The sequence below is a fragment of the Aplidium turbinatum genome, chromosome 13 (assembly GCF_918807975.1).
Source record: "Aplidium turbinatum chromosome 13, kaAplTurb1.1, whole genome shotgun sequence".
NCBI classification, from domain to species: Eukaryota; Metazoa; Chordata; class Ascidiacea; order Aplousobranchia; family Polyclinidae; genus Aplidium; species Aplidium turbinatum.
In genome coordinates this window covers 9,621,969-9,640,632 of record NC_137484.1, presented here as the reverse complement: position 1 = coordinate 9,640,632, position 18,664 = coordinate 9,621,969, and positions in this window count along the sequence as shown.

Here is an 18,664-nt window from a genome sequence, read left to right as displayed (position 1 = left end):
AATTGACACAAAAAATTCTTGCTTACCTTTGTGTCATATTTTAAGCTGATTATTCTATTTTGGTGTCAAGCACGTCATTAACTTTCGCGTTTTGTCGCTCCTACTTTTTTTAGACCTCTGTTAAGTTTGGTATATATTGTTATTCGCTGTGATGGTCAGAAATATAAACAAACTGTCCTTAAAATGCGTTGCTCGTACGTACACACTGTGAACTGAATCAGAGAACCTTGCGGTTTCTCTCGTGCATAAAGGGGGGGGGGGGGCGCTTAACCAACTGAGCTATCGGGACGGACCGCAATCTGAACATACTTTTAAAAAAGCGACTCGCAATTTGAAGGCAGACTAGTGATTTGAGAGGATGATTTGATTTTCAGACGTCAGCATAAATTGTCGGTCGGAGGTCCTATGAAGTTAGTTCTTTATGGGCCTACTGTTTGTTTTCCAGATTTGAATATGGAGAACTGCTTTGAAGTAGCCTACATTGCTCAAGCTCATATAGTTACATAGCCTACTCCAAAAATTAAAAAATTACTTTTGTTTGATCTTGCTGCTTTTTTGTTTATTTTACTAAAATATGATATTTATCCACAGACCATTCGGGGCAGACGTTTTCACCATTATTGAAGAACAAAAAGATTAGGCTTAAGTTCTATTTGAGCCTCATACTAAAATTCCGAGGCAAGGTTTGTCAAGTTGTCTTTGTTGAACTGACGGAACTCAAGGATTAAAGTTGTTTCAATACGCTATACCACTTGACTATTTTTGGATTCCTGTTGAAGAAGATATAGCCTAAGCAAACTTCGGAAGCAGTTATTACAATTTGCTCCTGTTATACACTAGGCCAGGGATGGCCAACTTCTCATCGATTGTGATCGACTAGAAAATTTCTTAATCACTATAGCGATCAATCGGTCGGTGATCAAGTCACTAAACAATTTTTTTCCAGTGACACCTTTACTGTAAATGCATTTACATTTATCACACATCCACCATCGTCAGCACAGAGCAGAACACCAGTTTAAGATTTAGGCTTGCAGGTTTTGATTTTAATTTTATGTAACCATCTATTTAAAATAGAATTTTATGCATGTTGATAATATCGGAGTTTGCTTTATTTGTTCGTTTTACGTATTTTCAAATTTTCTTTTTTACATGTGCTAGCTGAAGATGCTATTACTATAGCGAAATCGATTCTTATTTAATAAATAACACTAAGAGGTTAGATTGTTGTGCAAATGCCAGCATTTGATGAATGCAAAATAGCAGAGCAGTCTATTCATGTTTCAGTTAATTTGGTTCTTTACAGTAAAACACGAGAAGAATAATTATGTTCTACAAGTAAATTTACTTTAAATTTCTTCTAAATGAGTCAGTGAAATATTAGAGTCATCATGTTGTAGGTACTTCAGCTTGCCGTTATCATTACATCAGGTGTCTAAAGCAATCGTCCAGGTGGCGGTCGGTTAGCACAGCACGTTGCTTTTTTTGATTACGTTCACAAATGAAAATGCAGATTGACATAAATAAGTTGAACCAAAACTAGAATGGATGTGTTCCGCACATCTTTTGATATTGCACTATTTTGCATCAACAACAAACCACCAGAAATCATCTTCGGATGCTCGAACCTTCAATGTCTACATTTCCACTTCAATCGTAGCCTACCTACGTAGCCTACCTGTTTCCAACAAAAATATTTCATTTATTTTGAAAGAAATTAGTAGAGAGTAGACACAATTAAATCCGACTTGAACGGGTATGAGACGTAGTCGACTATTTCTTCGATTTCATGAAAAACACTAAATCGAGATTTAAAATCATCAAAAACAATTTTCATTTTTCAGCAATGGATATTTTGTTTCTATGGCCTAGTTACTAAAGCTCTGACTGGATTTATCTACCAAGCAAATTATCTGAGTCGATCGAAAATGTTTCTCTCCGGAATATTGATGAAAAACATGCCTTTTAGGAATGTTTTTCTTCCTTGTATGACTGTTTGTTATCGAAAACATGTGTTAATGTTTGTTTTTTGCTGTGTATTGTGGATAGTGTGTAACATCGACAATGCCTGATAAACCTGGAAATGATCGACAACCCAAGAAAACTTTCGACAATGCCTAACAAACCTAACAACCACTGAATATGTTCCACAATGCCTGGAAATCCTAAACAATGCTTGGAAATTATCGACAATGCCTGAAAGTATAGCTACTCTACAATGCCTGACAACCCCTGCAAATGCTCGACAAGCCCTGAATATGTTCGACAATGCCTGAAAATGTTCTATAATGCCTAACAAACCCGTCAACCACTAATAATGATCGACAATGCCTGGAAATCCTAAACAATGCCTGGAAATTCCAAACAATGCCTAAAAGTAGCTACTCTACAATGCCTGACAACCCCTGAAAATGCTCGACAATGCCTGAAAATGTTCGACAATGCCTGAAAATGTTCTACAATGCCTAACAAACCCTCAACCACTGATAATGATCGACAATGCCTGGAAATCCTAGACAATGCCTGAAAATTCCCAACAATGCCTGAAAGTAGCTACTCTACAATGCCTGATAACTCCTGAAAATGCTCGACAACACCTGAAAATGTTCGACAATGCCTGAAAATGTTCTATAATGTCTAACAAACCCGTCAACCACTAATAATGATCGACAATGCCTGGAAATCCTAGACAATGCTTGGAAATTTCCAACAATGCTTGAAAGTAGCTACTCTACAATGCCTGACAACCCCTGAAAATGCTCGACAATGCCTGAAAATGCTCGACAATGCCTGAAAATGTTCGACAATGCCTGAAAATGTTCTACAATGCCTAACAAACCCGTCAACCACTGATAATGATCGACAATGCCTGGAAATCCTAGACAATGCCTGGAAATCCTAGACAATGCCTGGAAATTCACAACAATGCCTAAAAGTATCTACTCTACAATGCCTGACAACCCCTGAAAATGCTCCACAACCCCTGAATATGTTCGACAATGCCTGAAAATGTTCTATAATGCCTAACAAACCCGTCAACCACTGATAATGATCGACAATGCCTGGAAATCCTAGACAATGCCTGGAAATCCTAGACAATGCCTGGAAATTCACAACAGCAATGCCTAAAAGTATCTACTCTACAATGTCTGACAACCCCTGAAAATGCTCCACAAGCCCTGAATATGTTCGACAATGCCTGAAAATGTTCTATAATGCCTAATAAACCCGTCAACCACTGATAATGATCGACAATGCCTGGAAATCCTAGACAATGCCTGGAAATCCTAGACAATGCTTGGAAATTCCAAACAATGCCTGAAAGTAGCTACTCTACAATGCCTGATAACCCCTGAAAATGCTCGACAACCCCTGAAAATGTTCGACAATGCCTGAAAATGTTCTATAATGCCTAACAAACCCGTCAACCACTGATAATGATCGACAATGCCTGGAAATCCCAAACAATGCCTGAAAGTAGCTACTCTACAATGCCTGATAACCCCTGAAAATGCTCGACAACACCTGAAAATGTTCGACAATGCCTGAAAATGTTCTATAATGTTTAACAAACCCGTCAACCACTAATAATGATCGACAATGCCTACAAATCCTAAACAATGCCTGGAAATTCCAAACAATGCCTAAAAGTAGCTACTCTACAATGCCTGACAACCCCTGAAAATGCTCGACAACACCTGAAAATGTTCGACAATGCCTGAAAATGTTCTATAATGCCTAACAAGCCCTTCAACCACTAATAATGATCGACAATGCCTGGAAATCCTAGACAATGCCTGGAAATCCTAGACAATGCTTGGAAATTCCAAACAATGCCTGAAATTAGCTACTCTACAATGCCTGACAACCCCTGAAAATGCTCGACAAGCCCTGAAAATGTTCGACAATGCCTGAAAATGTTCTATAATGCCTAACAAACCCGTCAACCACTAATAATGATCGACAATGCCTGGAAATCCTAGACAATGCCTGGAAATTCACAACAATGCCTGAAAGTAGCTACTCTACAATGCCTGACAACCCCTGAAAATGCTCGACTAAGCTTGAAAATGTTCGACAATGCCTGAAAATGTTCTATAATGCCTAACAAACCCGTCAACCACTAATAATGATTGACAATGCCTGGAAATCCTAGACAATGCCTGGAAATCCTAGACAATGCCTGGAAATCCTAGACAATGCCTGGAAATTCCAAACAATGCCTGAAAGTAGCTAGCCTACTCTACAATGCCTGACAACCCCTGAAAATGCTCGATAATGCCTGAAAATGTTCGACAATGCCTGAAAATGTTCTACAGTGCCTAACAAACCCTCAACCACTGATAATGATCGACAATGCCTGGAAATCCTAGACAATGCTTGGAAATTCCCAACAATGCTTGAAAGTAGCTACTCTACAATGCCTGACAACCCCTGAAAATGCTCGACAATGCCTGAAAATGCTCGACAATGCCTGAAAATGTTCGACAATGCCTGAAAATGTTCTATAATGCCTAACAAACCCGTCAACCACTGATAATGATCGACAATGCCTGGAAATCCTAGACAATGCCTGGAAATCCTATAGACAATGCCTGGAAATTCACAACAATGCCTAAAAGTAGCTACTCTACAATGCCTGACAACCCCTGAAAATGCTCCACAACCCCTGAATATGTTCGACAATGCCTGAAAATGTTCTATAATGCCTAACAAACCCGTCACCCAGCTAGAAATTTCACGTGTATTACACGTAGATTCTACGTACCTTGGGTCGTGTATTATACGTTAATTTTCACGTATAATACACGCATATGTGTAGACACTATTTCACGTGCATTACACGTATATTTGGTGGTGGATTTTACGTGTTTTACGCCCGCGTTACACCTAATTTCCTCGTATCTGACACGTAGATTCTACGTACCTTGGGTCGTGTATTATACGTTAATTTTCACGTATAATACACGCATATGTGTAGACACTATTTCACGTGCATTACACGTATATTTGGTGGTGGATTTTACGTGTTTTACGCCCGCGTTACACCTAATTTCCTTGTATCTGACAACACTAATACACGTGTTTTCCACGTATATTTGGTGGTGGATTTTAAGTGTTTTACACCCGCATTACACCTAATTTCCTCGTACCTGACACGTAGATTCTACGTACCTTGGGTCGTGTATTAGCCTATACGTTAATTTTCACGTATAATACACGCATATGTATAGACACTATTTCACGTGCATTACACGTATATTTGGTGGTGGATTTTACGTGTTTTACGCCCGCATAACACCTAATTTCCTCGTATCTGACACGTAGATTCTAAGTTCCTTGGGTCGTGTATTATACGTTAATTTTCACGTATAAGTGTCGACACTATTTCACGTATATTTGGTGGTGGATTTTACGTGTTTTTACACCCACATTCTACCTAATTTCCGCGTACAGTATCTGAAATCAACAATTTAACACATTTGTATAACACATATTGTTATAAGAGGCTACTGTCCAACTGTGACCCTTCTAGCACTCATTCGGAGAGTTAACGCTTGTTTTGAACTTTATTTGGAATTAGAGAAGAAAAAGAGCAATAGCAGTGGTGGGAATCGAACCCGCGTCAATGAAAGCCAACCAGCTGACAAAACCCCTAAGCCAACCAGCTGACAAAAAACCCATCACTTAGTTTGCTTTCTATCAACTTCTTTTCGCCATTTTTACGTCACTTAAACCGGAGCTTATGATTGTTTGGCGGTTTCATTCTAGTCATTTTTAGTGGCAGAATTTCGACTTGTTAAAGTGGCTACCGTACCAAACCTTAGTAAGTAATTGTTTAATATCAGTAAGCGAGACCACTTAAATTTACACTAAGAACTATCGTTAAAACATCACATTAATTTGCGACTAAAAAATGTCATGAAGTTTCCTTTTTACATAACGTAATAAAAACGTGTAAAGACACCTACAAAAACACATAATCTAACTTATATCTTAAAAAATGCGGAGGAGTGTGGTTGACACCAATCCACTTGAGTGGAGAATTCTTTCTGTTTATACCGTCCTTGGGAGGTAGTTTTACCTAACACAGATTAAAAATTGCCCAAATGAACGAAAGAACTTCAACACGTTTAATATACGTGGAAAACTCGTGTTACTTTTCAACAGATGGAAACGTGCAATACACGTGGAAACAACATATAATCAAAATATAAAAAATTCCGATAAAACATCCTTCTGCTCGGGTAAACATTTTTTCTCTTTTGTATGCCCTCTTCTGGGTGTGATTTTACCTTATATACCTTAAAAATTAGTCAAATAATCATAGGATTTTGAACACGTGTAATATACGTGGAAAACACGTGCTATTTTTGCAAGAGTTATATTCAAAAAATAATCCCTGATAAAACTTCTAGAATCATATTTACACACTAGTCATACTAAATGATAGCTAAAATATGTCTCTAAAAAAATGTTTTTTAAACTAGTGAATTTGTGTTGGTGTACACAAACTCCTTAATAACACCTGAATTCTACCTAAGATACCATACTACCTAAAATCAACCAAAAATCAACGTGTAATATACGTAGCTTTCTAGCTGGGCAACCACTGATAATGATCGACAATGTCTGGAAATCCTAGACAATGCCTGGAAATCCTAAACAATGCCTGGAAATTCCCAACAGCAATGCCTAAAAGTATCTACTCTACAATGTCTGACAACCCCTGAAAATACTCCACAACCCCTGAATATGTTCGACAATGCCTGAAAATGTTCTATAATGCCTAACAAACCCGTCAACCACTGATAATGATCGACAATGCCTGGAAATCCTAGACAATGCTTGGAAATTCCCAACAATGCTTGAAAGTAGCTATTCTACAATGCCTGACAACCCCTGCAAATGCTCAACAACCCCTGAACATGTTCGACAATGCCTGAAAATGTTCTATAATGCCTAACAAACCCGTCAACCACTGATAATGATCGACAATGCCTGGAAATCCTAGACAATGCCTGGAAATTCCCAACAATGCCTGAAAGTAGCTACTCTACAATGCCTGACAACCCCTGAAAATGCTCGACAAGCCCTGAAAATGTTCGACAATGCCTGAAAATGTTCTATAATGCCTAACAAACCCGTCAACCACTGATAATGAGCGACAATGCCTGGAAATCTTAGACAATGCCTGAAAATTCCCAACAATGCCTGAAAGTAGCTACTCTACAATGCCTGACAACCCCTGAAAATGCTTGACAACCCCTAGAAATGCTCCACAACCCCCCGAGAAGCCGACAATGCCCGACAATGCCTGACAATGCCTGACAATGCCTGACAATGCCCGACAATGCCTGACAATGCCCGACAATGCCTGACAATGGGTATTTAGAGGTACCGCCCATTGTCAGGCGTTGTCAGTCCGCCCCGATAGCTCAATTGGTTAGCGCGTCACTTCTGAAGGAAGAAACTTCAAGATCAATAGCGGCGCTGGTTCGACTTTCGGGGTGTGCGATTGAGCAACGCATGTTAAGGACTGCTCTCCATTCAGCGGCATCTAATGGATGGAATAATTCCCCGGCAACAAGACTTCAACAATCGGAAACTTCACTCTGTCAATCTCGGTGACCGGGCCTGCGTCAGTGATTCAAAGCCTCTACAAGTATGCGAAACTGCCAGGATTAAGCTCTGCAAGAAGCTTTCCCAGTCCGAGGATAAAGATTCAATCAATCAATCAATTGTCGGCTTTTTGGGGGATTGTGGAGCATTTCTAGGAGGGATTTTCAGGGGTTGTCAGGCATTGTAGAGTAGCTACTTTCAGGCATTGTTGGGAATTTCCAAGCATTGTCTAGGATTTCCAGGCATTGTCGATCATTATCAGTGGTTGACGGGTTTGTTAGGCATTACAGCATTTTCAGGGGTTGTCAGGCATTGTAGAGTAGCTACTTTCAGGCATTGTTGGGAATTTCCAGGCATTGTCTAGGATTTCCAGGCATTGTCGATCATTATCAGTGGTTGACAGGTTTGTTAGTCATTATAGAACATTTTCAGGCATTGTCGAACATTTTCAGGGGTTGTCAAGCATTTCAGGGGTTGTCAGGCATTGTAGAGTAGCTACTTTTAGGCATTGTCTATAATTTCCAAGCATTGTCTAAGATTTCCAGGCATTGTTGATCATTATCAGTGGTCGACAGATTTTTTAGTTATTATAGAACATATAGTCAATCTGGGTAATGCGCAGCGCATGAGAAAAAACGATAATGCGCAGCGGTCCGCTTTATAAGAAACAAAGAATTTTGATATTTAAAAGTTGGTTATTTACAGCTAAACTACCCAGCTGTTCAGTGGAAACCAAGTCAAAAGAAGGATTGGACGGTATCCAGCTTAAAATCTTTCTTTTCATACATCACCTATTTTCTCTTAGTTTTTACTTTGGAGGTCGGATTTCTAATTTCGTTGCTGCAAAGAAGAGAGCGCTTGTATCAAAACGGCTCCAACGTGTAGCGATCATGCACACACAAGCCTTTATTTAAACTAAAAGATGATAGAGAAGTAATTTTGTTTCTTTAAGAAAATGGAAAACTACGCATTTGCCGCAACAGCAAGTCACGCGTTAAATGCGTGGTAACCACGTGCTGTTTTGAAATTAGGAGCTAGACAGCGATACAAAATGACCGCTCGGTCTGCTGTGTTTGTGTATAGTCATTTTTTACATTGCTTCAATGTTTGCTGACGTTGAATCAATGTAAAAAATGAGTGATTTACTGTCCGGTGCAGCAAAAGCGTGCTTAACTGAGAATCTCGGCTTGGACAGTTACAGCTCAGAATTAAAAGTTTACTGGTGTTATTAAGATGTTAAAGTTTTACACAACAATAATTATAGCAAAAATTAGTTGTAAATCAACCGGAAACAGTGATGCCGGCGGCTCCACGGTGGGTGCAGCTTAATGCGAAGTATAGCGATACAATTCGCTTTCCCACTCCGGAGGATAAAAATGTGAAAGAAAACAAAAACAGTTTAGTATGGTATTCAGCGTTAAGATAAACTACGGAAGGTATAACTTCATATTTTCCAGACTATCTAAATCTTCCTACAATATCACATTGTTTGTGCCACGTTCACTGCTCAAGCATTAGCAAGGAAAACAAATTATTTCCTTTGTTTCAAGCATTTAAAGAGAATGTCCCCACTGATTGATGACCCCTGTTGATAATTTGTGCCATAAACAGCCATAATTTTTATCTGCTATTTTGATAATGATATGATAATTTGTGCCATAAACAGAGTTTTTTAGGCAACTGACTGATTTGCTTTGATGCTAAAGCAGCTACGTAATGCCCATTGTGTTATAATTTGTGAACGCCGCTTCGTTTAGTCGTTTATTTGTGCGTCAGCAAAATCTTACATTTTGTCGACTCGGTGTTTCTTGACGTTGAATCAACATAGTTAGAAGTTTGCGCCGGCAAAGGCAGCCTGTACCTTTTTGTGTACGAGGAATTATTTCTCTTTTTTCATACTATAAATGACGTCTGTGCTTGTCATGTAAAGCTTGAACTGTAGTGTACTCAACATTGATAAATTTCCCTTTCCCGATTTTGCCTGGTGGTACACTGCAAGGGCACAAAGCTGTTATAATGCAGCCTAACTGCGCATTCGAATGCGCAGTGCGCTTTAGCTCAACGCGCACTGCGCATTCGTAATTAAGCGATTATTGCGCAAGCAATGCCGAAAATTCGCTCGAGAACAAACAAAAGGCGCACTTGACCTACTTCTCAGTATGATCTACAAGTAGCAAGGCACTTAAAAAGTTAAAACTGGCTTGTCTAAAGTGTAATTTGACCAAATGAGAGCAAAGTTAGTTAAAAATGGCTGCGCATTACCATGATTGACTATATTCAGGCATTGTCAAACATTTTCAGGGGTTGTCAGGCATTGTAGAGTAGCTACTTTCAGGCATTGTCGGTAATTTCAAGGCATTGTCTAGGATTTCCAGGCATTGTTGATCATTACCGTATCAGTGGTTGACAGGCTTGTAAGGCATTGTCGGAAATTTTCAAGCATTGTTGAACATATTCAGGGGTTATCGAGCATTTTTAAGTGTCAGGGGTTTTCAGGTATTGTAAAGTACTGTACTCTAGATTCTTTCTGGCAGGCATTGTCGGACATCTTCAGGCATTGTCTAGGATTTCCAGGCATTGTCGAACATATTCAGAGGTTGATAGGTTTGTTAGGCATTGTCGAAGGTTTTCTTGGGTAGTCGATCATTACCAGGTTTGTCAGGCATTGTCGATGTTACACACTATCCACAATACACAGCAAAAAAACAAACATTAACACATGTTGGTTGAAAAATATACTAGAGCAGGGGTCACCAAATGACGGCCCGCCACGCTGTATCGCTGCGGCCCGCTGAAGGTATCAGCGTTCAAGCATAACCAAAAATACCGTACTTTTTTTGAGGAGTTAAACAGCATAAAGGCAAAAAATACTTTCCGAGAAGCATATTTTCGCTTTGCATACGATTCCATCGACCGACCAATCAGATTGTAGTTCTAGGTAGGGATCGTTTAAAGTTATTCCAATGCGATGTCCAGCCACACTGCCCCAGTGGTTGATTAAAACGTCTGTTTTCGAATTTCGAAAATGTCGGTGAGCATAGGGTTGCTTATTTTAAGATTGCAAATGTTGTGTAAACACTAGTGTGCGTTTTACCGTTATTGGGTTTCACGAGCAGTGTTCCTTTATGCAAGTTTTTGATGGCAAAACAGGTCGGTGTACCAACTCAATTGATAATAAACTGGAAAAACATTATAATAAATATAAATTGAAAACTATTAATACTACAAAAAGTGCTCAATGCCAAGCAAAAAAGCAAAGCAGAGCGAATTAAATCAAATATATATATATATATAGTTAATTGCTATCTAAGGCAGTTTGGGACCTTAAGGACAAGGGTGTTGACCCTAAAATAACTTGGTCCATCCACAGCTGTGCTCGGCCTTATAGTGGTGGTGGTCGTAACAATTGTGGCCTATGTTTGGCTGAAAAGCTGGCCATTCTGAAGGCTGATAGTGGCCACCTTTTGAACAAGCGTTCGGAACTGGTCGGCAAATGTCGTCATAGAAACAAATTTAAACTCAAGTACTTCAAAATAAAATAAATTCCTTTTGATTTTCACAGGTTTTTAAAATTTCATTTGATTTTTACAGGCTATAAATCTCATTTAATTTTTACAGGTTTAAAAACAATTTTTATTCATTCTGTGCAGATTACTACAGGTTGAGCCGATCATAGCAAGCATTTTGCTTCTTTGTGATGTCATAGATGTTGCCATCATTGTTGCTTGGTTTCCATTGGGACAAATTGATTGATACTTTATCGTGGCGGATGGAGGCTGTCCTTAGTAATTCTGGAGTTTTTTTTCTGCAGATTGGATTACGGTTATAATATTTAATATCTTTTCAGGAATGCAGGTTTAGAGGTTTTTTTTGCAGATTAAATTACAGCTGTAATATTTAATATCTTCTCAGGAAGTACAGGTTTAGAGATTTTTTTTGGCAGATTAATTTACAGTTGTAATATTTAATATCTTTTCAGAATTATCGATTCTTTACTGTTTACATGTTTTTTGCAGACCTTCTGATGATCCGTTAGGTGAAACAATTTGTAAAGGCTTCAGATAGTAATAACTACATTTGATTTAATTCGCTCTGCTTTGCCTTTTTGCTTGGCATTGAGCACTTTTTGTAGTATTAATAGTTTTCATTGTTTTAATATTGCTCCTAGCACTGATCTAGTTGAGCACTTTCTTTTGATGCTACTATCCAGTTATTATGAATTTGGAAAAGATTAACTACGGTTATTCTTTAAAAAACATTGCTATTCCAAGTAAAGATCGATATTTGAAGACGATGTTAGGTAAGCTTGAAAATTTTATTAAACGTTTACGTTGGAAGGCCTATTTTTTCGATCTTAACCAGCAAGATGTTTCTCAGTCTGAGCATTTTAATAACTTCGGCTTTACGACTGAAAGAACACCTCCACAGCATGGTGCTTTGATACCATTTGAGAATGGTTTATACGAGATGGTTCGTAAGATTAAGTTCAAACCCATTTACAATTCTTTTCAGAGAAAACTAACTAATGACATTAAGAATATTATTAACTCTACGGATCTGTTGATATCAGCAGATAAAACTACTAACTTATACAAAGTTAAAACCCAGGATTATAAAAAATTGCTTAATGATAATGTATCGGCAAAATACAAAAAGGTGAATCCTGCTATCAGTGACACGATCAATACTGAGGCTAAAACGATTGCCAAGGCGTTAAAGGTTGATGATCGGGTTGAAAAAGTATCAAGCAACCCAGCGTTTATTACGCTAAAAGATCATAAACCAAATTTTACATCGAACCCTAAATGCAGGTTGATTAACCCTTCCAAGTCCCAGATTGGCCGTATAAGTAAACAATACTTGGACTCTATTAACGTAACCATCCGTGATGCATCACGACTGAATCAATGGAAAAACACAGACTCTGTGTTATCCTGGTTTAAGGCTATTCCATCTAAACGTCAATGCACCTTTATGAAATTTGACATTGTTGATTTTTATCCATCCATTACGGAGGAACTTTTGTGTAAAGCAATTGAGTTTGCCAAACCATTTATGGATTTGGATGATTGTATCATACAAACAATTTTCCATGCTAGGAAATCGTTGCTTTTTGATGGTGGTGATACTTGGGCTAAGAAAGATGGTTTGTTTGACGTTACAATGGGCTCATTTGATGGTGCTGAGATTTGTGAGTTGGTCGGCTTGTTTCTTTTGAACGAACTTTCTGCTATTGTTGACAGAGACATGCTTGGCTTATATCGTGATGATGGTCTGGCTATTTTGCGTAATTTATCCGGCCCTAAGATTGATCGTTTGAGAAAGAATGTCATTCAATTATTTAAACAACATGGCTTAAATATTACTGTGGATACTGGTCTAATTGAAACTGATTTTCTTGACGTCACTTTGAATTTGCTATCTGGTAAATTCTGGCCTTATAGAAAACCCAATAATGATCCAATTTACATTCATGCCCAGTCCAATCACCCACCCAACATTAAGAGACAAATCCCGACTATGATTTCAAAGCGATTGTCCGCCACATCATTTGGCCAAAATGAATTTGATAAGACCGCATCTGTTTATAACGATGCCCTTTTGAAAAGTGGTTTTGCGGAGAGAGTTTGCTACAACCCTGCTAATAACTTACGAACATCTAGGAAAAGGAGCCGGAAAATTTTATGGTTTAACCCTCCTTTCAGCTTGCAGGTTGATAGCAATATTGGTAAGGAATTTTTCAAACTTGTTTCCACACACTTTCCACCCCATCATAGATTGCACAAAATATTCAACCGTAATACTATTAAGCTGAGCTACAGTTGTACTCCGAATGTTGCAAGCGTCATATCCTCCCACAATAAAGCAATATTGCAGGCTGATAATATACCATCGCAGCCTGGTTGCAATTGTAGGGTGAGGCCAGATTGTCCTTTGAATGGGCAATGCTTGCAGAAGGCCATTGTTTACAAAGCTACCATTGATAACAGCCCGAAGGTTCTTAATTACATTGGTTGTTGCGAAACTACTTTTAAAAAACGTTTTTCCAACCATAAATGTACTTTCATGGATAGGTCTAAACGAAACAGCACCGAGCTATCTAAGGCAGTTTGGGACCTTAAGGACAAGGGTGTTGACCCTAAAATAACTTGGTCCATCCACAGCTGTGCTCGGCCTTATAGTGGTGGTGGTCGTAACAATTGTGGCCTATGTTTGGCTGAAAAGCTGGCCATTCTGAAGGCTGATAGTGGCCACCTTTTGAACAAGCGTTCGGAACTGGTCGGCAAATGTCGTCATAGAAACAAATTTAAACTCAAGTACTTCAAAATAAAATAAATTCCTTTTGATTTTCACAGGTTTTTAAAATTTCATTTGATTTTTACAGGCTATAAATCTCATTTAATTTTTACAGGTTTAAAAACAATTTTTATTCATTCTGTGCAGATTACTACAGGTTGAGCCGATCATAGCAAGCATTTTGCTTCTTTGTGATGTCATAGATGTTGCCATCATTGTTGCTTGGTTTCCATTGGGACAAATTGATTGATACTTTATCGTGGCGGATGGAGGCTGTCCTTAGTAATTCTGGAGTTTTTTTTCTGCAGATTGGATTACGGTTATAATATTTAATATCTTTTCAGGAATGCAGGTTTAGAGGTTTTTTTTGCAGATTAAATTACAGCTGTAATATTTAATATCTTCTCAGGAAGTACAGGTTTAGAGATTTTTTTTGGCAGATTAATTTACAGTTGTAATATTTAATATCTTTTCAGAATTATCGATTCTTTACTGTTTACATGTTTTTTGCAGACCTTCTGATGATCCGTTAGGTGAAACAATTTGTAAAGGCTTCAGATAGTAATAACTACATTTGATTTATATATAGTTAATAATGTCTGAAACCTTAACCTAAATAAGGATCATCAGAAGGACCTTACACAAATAGAATCTATATAAATTTAAAGACTTTTTCTGGTATTATGAAAATATTTAGCTTAGTACTGTAAAATGTTGTTAATCAATAATTCTTGCCATGCTGATAAGCACCGCAAGTGACAGTTGTCCAATAACACTGGTCAACAACAACAAAAAAAAAACATTTTTTCTTGCATGGGCTTTGAGAACTGATTTAGGGTAATTTTGGGGTGCTGAATTCGAATCTGAGCTCAGATTTCCTCCATCACATCACGTTTTTTGCAATCTACGTTGTATAATTCAGGGCTTCTCAAACTATGGGTCGCGACCCCAAATGGGGTCGCGTAATGAAATTTTGGGGTCGTAATGAAATTCTAGTGCCGGTGGGTTGTAGTCTTGCCATGATGTCAATTGACCGCAACCGTCGGTGCGAACTGTCGAACGATAAAATATAATCAATCGTAACAATTGATGCATTTAAGTTATTTTGGCAGCCGATTGTAGCATCGAATAGACAGCGATAGACACGTGTTTCGCCCATGAGGCTGGGCTCATCAGTATCGCACCGTATTCTTGCCACTTGAGTAATCGACCGCCGCTTTACCAGTCAGTTTAACTCTTATCTTTGTGGAAAGAAAGAGCCAACAAAACCAGCAGGTGCCTGTTATGTGCTATTGAGTAATCAGCCTTGTGCTGATAGCCGGGAAGAACGCCTTTCTTCAAATTGATGCATTGTTACGCTGTCATTGCTGTAACGTGCTGACCAAAAGTAACCTTACCGCTCGCATTATGATTTCAGAGTAGCTTATCAACTAGTTTCTGAAGGAACCAGTTACAAGATTAATTGACTATGGATCAGTGGTTAGGTTCCGTAGATTCATGCGGTAACAATTGCAAGCACAAAGAAAACAATTGATAAGTCAGAAAGAAAAAGAAAATATAATGATCAAAATGATCCGTTTTAATGTCATTAACGTGGATGTCCCCATAATGCAACAAAACTTTAATTGCAACAAAACTGTTGGTGTTTTAGTTAAATCCAAGATGTTGAAACTTGACTTTAATCCGATCATATATTTAAATGAAAAACGTATCTGCTTTGAGACCTAGTGAAATATTTAGGAGTAATATACATAATTAACGACTTGCTATCCGATGATGAAGACACGAAACGACAATTACGGTCGTTGTATTGTGCTGGAAACATGTTAAAAGCAAGGTTTTCCAAATGTTCGATTGCTGTTAAAAATGTGTTGTTTTGTTCCTATTGTATTCCTTTTTATGCCTGTCAACTATGGTGCAACTATCTTTCATCCAATAGTAATCGCTTACGTGTTGGATACAATAATTGTTGCAGAATGTTGTTTAATCTGCGGAGACGACGCAGCATCACCTCTGCATTCGTTGATAACAATACCACAACTTTTCAAGCTCTCATTCGTAAAAATTATACCAGTTTGTAACACGATGTAACTTGTTTTCCAATCAATGAATTTATGAAATAATGCCAACAGACTGTTACTATCAATCTTTGTATGTGGTACAATGCAACTCAGCTCTTCGGAGTTGAGTATCTGCTTTGTTTCTACATTTTATGTTTGATTGTAAAATGGACCATGTTGAGTCTGATGTAAATAAATAAATAAATAAATAAATAAATGGGGTCGCATAGAAATATATTTTTCAAAATGGGGTCGCAGAGCAAAAAAGTTTGAGAAGCCCTGGTATAATATATTGATGAATTACATAAAAGTCGCTCATTCACTCACGAGTTTGACACCACTGGTAAAAGCGGCAGTCGAATACCCTTGTGGTAGAATTAGTGGTGCGATACTGACGAGCCCAGCCTCATGGGCGAAACACGGTGTCTATCGCTGTCAATTCTTGCTACAAATCGGCTGCCGAGAAACATATTGTTGATTGGATGGTCTAAATGGCTAGCGTGGAAGCTACACCGTTGTGGTTAGCGAATCGCAACTGCTCGCTGTACTAGTGAGTGCTCAGCCTTGTGCTGATAGCCGGGAAGAACGCCCCTTTCTTCACAATAAATTTTATAACTTAAATCGGTAAAAATATCAATTAAAAAAAAGTTTTCGTATCTCAAAAACGTGATGTGATGAGCAAAAACTAACACCAGATTCGGATTCAGCGCCCCCAAATTACCCTAAATCCATTGAAAAACTCCATGCAAGAAAAGTTGTGTTGACCAGTGTAATCAAGGAAAGACGGTTTTATAGACTCCCACAAAAAGGATGAAAAACCAATTCATAGCTTTTTTAGAGGGAACACTGTTCATGAGTTACAATAGAAACGTTTTTTTTTGGTGATTTCCACAAGCGTTTGTTTCATGGTGCCTGGTTTCTTTCTCCATGTTATTGGAGCCTATTTTTCGCTGATATGTTTGCAGGTCACTATTGTTGCCTGTATTGCGATGTGTCAAACATTTCCATGTTTACTGAAACTGTTAATGGCAAGATATCTTTTGTGAAGAGAAATGACAACACCACTCTTGCTTGGTGATAAATATTCTGATAAAACCGCTCGCCTCACTATAAGTGCGCAAAACAAATGGCCTCGTTTATTAGACAATGGTAAAGAAGTCAAAAGTGTTGTTAAAGGAGCTTAGCCTGGCAGTAGCGTAGTTCGACTAATTTGTTGCTGTGGTATTCTAAGATAAATATTAACAACATGTAACGCTGGATACTGGGTACGAAATGCGTTCTTTTCTAGCATAAGAGTCGACCTACCTAAAATTTTATTAGTGCGGTCCGCCTTAGCTCTCCTAAGTGACATAGTGGCCCACATGCAAAAAAGGTTGGTGACCCCTGTACTAGAGTAGTCTATCACGGCACTGTTTGATTTGTTGTGATGTAATAATGCCAAAAGTAGCGATAAAGTGAGCAACAAGATATGCACGTCGCACGCTGTTATAGTAATTTACGTTAAGTAACTCACATGGGGAAAGTAAGTTAACTTTGGGTTGATTCAACGTTCGAGTCAGCATGAATTGATTTAATTTTTCCGGCGGGTTATATTGCGTAACAACAATGCTCAATAAGAAAGACGTTTGTTTGTTTTACGTTTGTTTTACAATAATTTGACATCTAGCAATGTTGAATTATCATAAAATAACGTCAATTGCTCAACCAGGTACTGGCAACAAATTAATAGCTACCTGCGAGAAGATTGCCTCGATTTACGTATACATTAACATAATTTTGGCACAATTGGGATACTGCCAAGGGTTCTGCTACTATTCGATGAGTTCGTATCGGTGAGTCCGATTCGGTGAGTTCCTAACCTCTAACCCCCAACCCTAAGCCCTAACCCTAAAACGGCAATGATAATTAGGCTACGGTACCCGATAATTTAAAAAAAAAATTGAAAAAATCCCCCGTTAAGGGATCGGACTTACCGAATCGGACTCACCGAAACGGGCCATTCCGCAATTGGGATACTGCGAAGAACACAAAGTCTGTTTGATAAATAACTAGCTGTCAGAATCGGAATCATCAGATGCTGTATCGGAGCACGAGGTTGTCGCGTCATCACTGGAATCAGACACATCAAGAGGCTCATCGCTTGGCTGTAAATCTACACCGTCTTTGCTGTTTGCAATAAAGCGTCCACGGTTTGCGGCTTTCAGGCTTTGATACCAATCCACACGCCTGTTTCTTTTTCGCAGAGCTTTATCAGGGTATTGACTAAGGAACAAATCTGTGGCATAACGACTGGGAGGACTGTCTAACCCTAACCTTACAAGCGCTCGTGTGGCCTCGGCATTTTTATTGCCGACGCTAAATTCGAAGACTGAATATATCGCATCAATAAAGTGTATTGTGATGTCACTTGCATCCTGCGAATGTCAGACCTCAGCTGCTTGGTTGATTCAAGCATAGACAGGGTGTATTGTGATTTATCGGATACTTTGACTGCTTTCTAATCCTTTGTGGTTATAAGTGGCAAAGTACTTTATTCACAAGGCCGCTTGCGTAAAATGTTCTCAGAACTTCATGGCGGACAAATGCGGCCGACGGAAAGGCGAGACCCGGCGTGCAAAATGTCGGTTTTTGTAGGTTAATTACGGCCATAGCCGCAATGGCCGCCTTCAGTTTCGAGGCTTGCT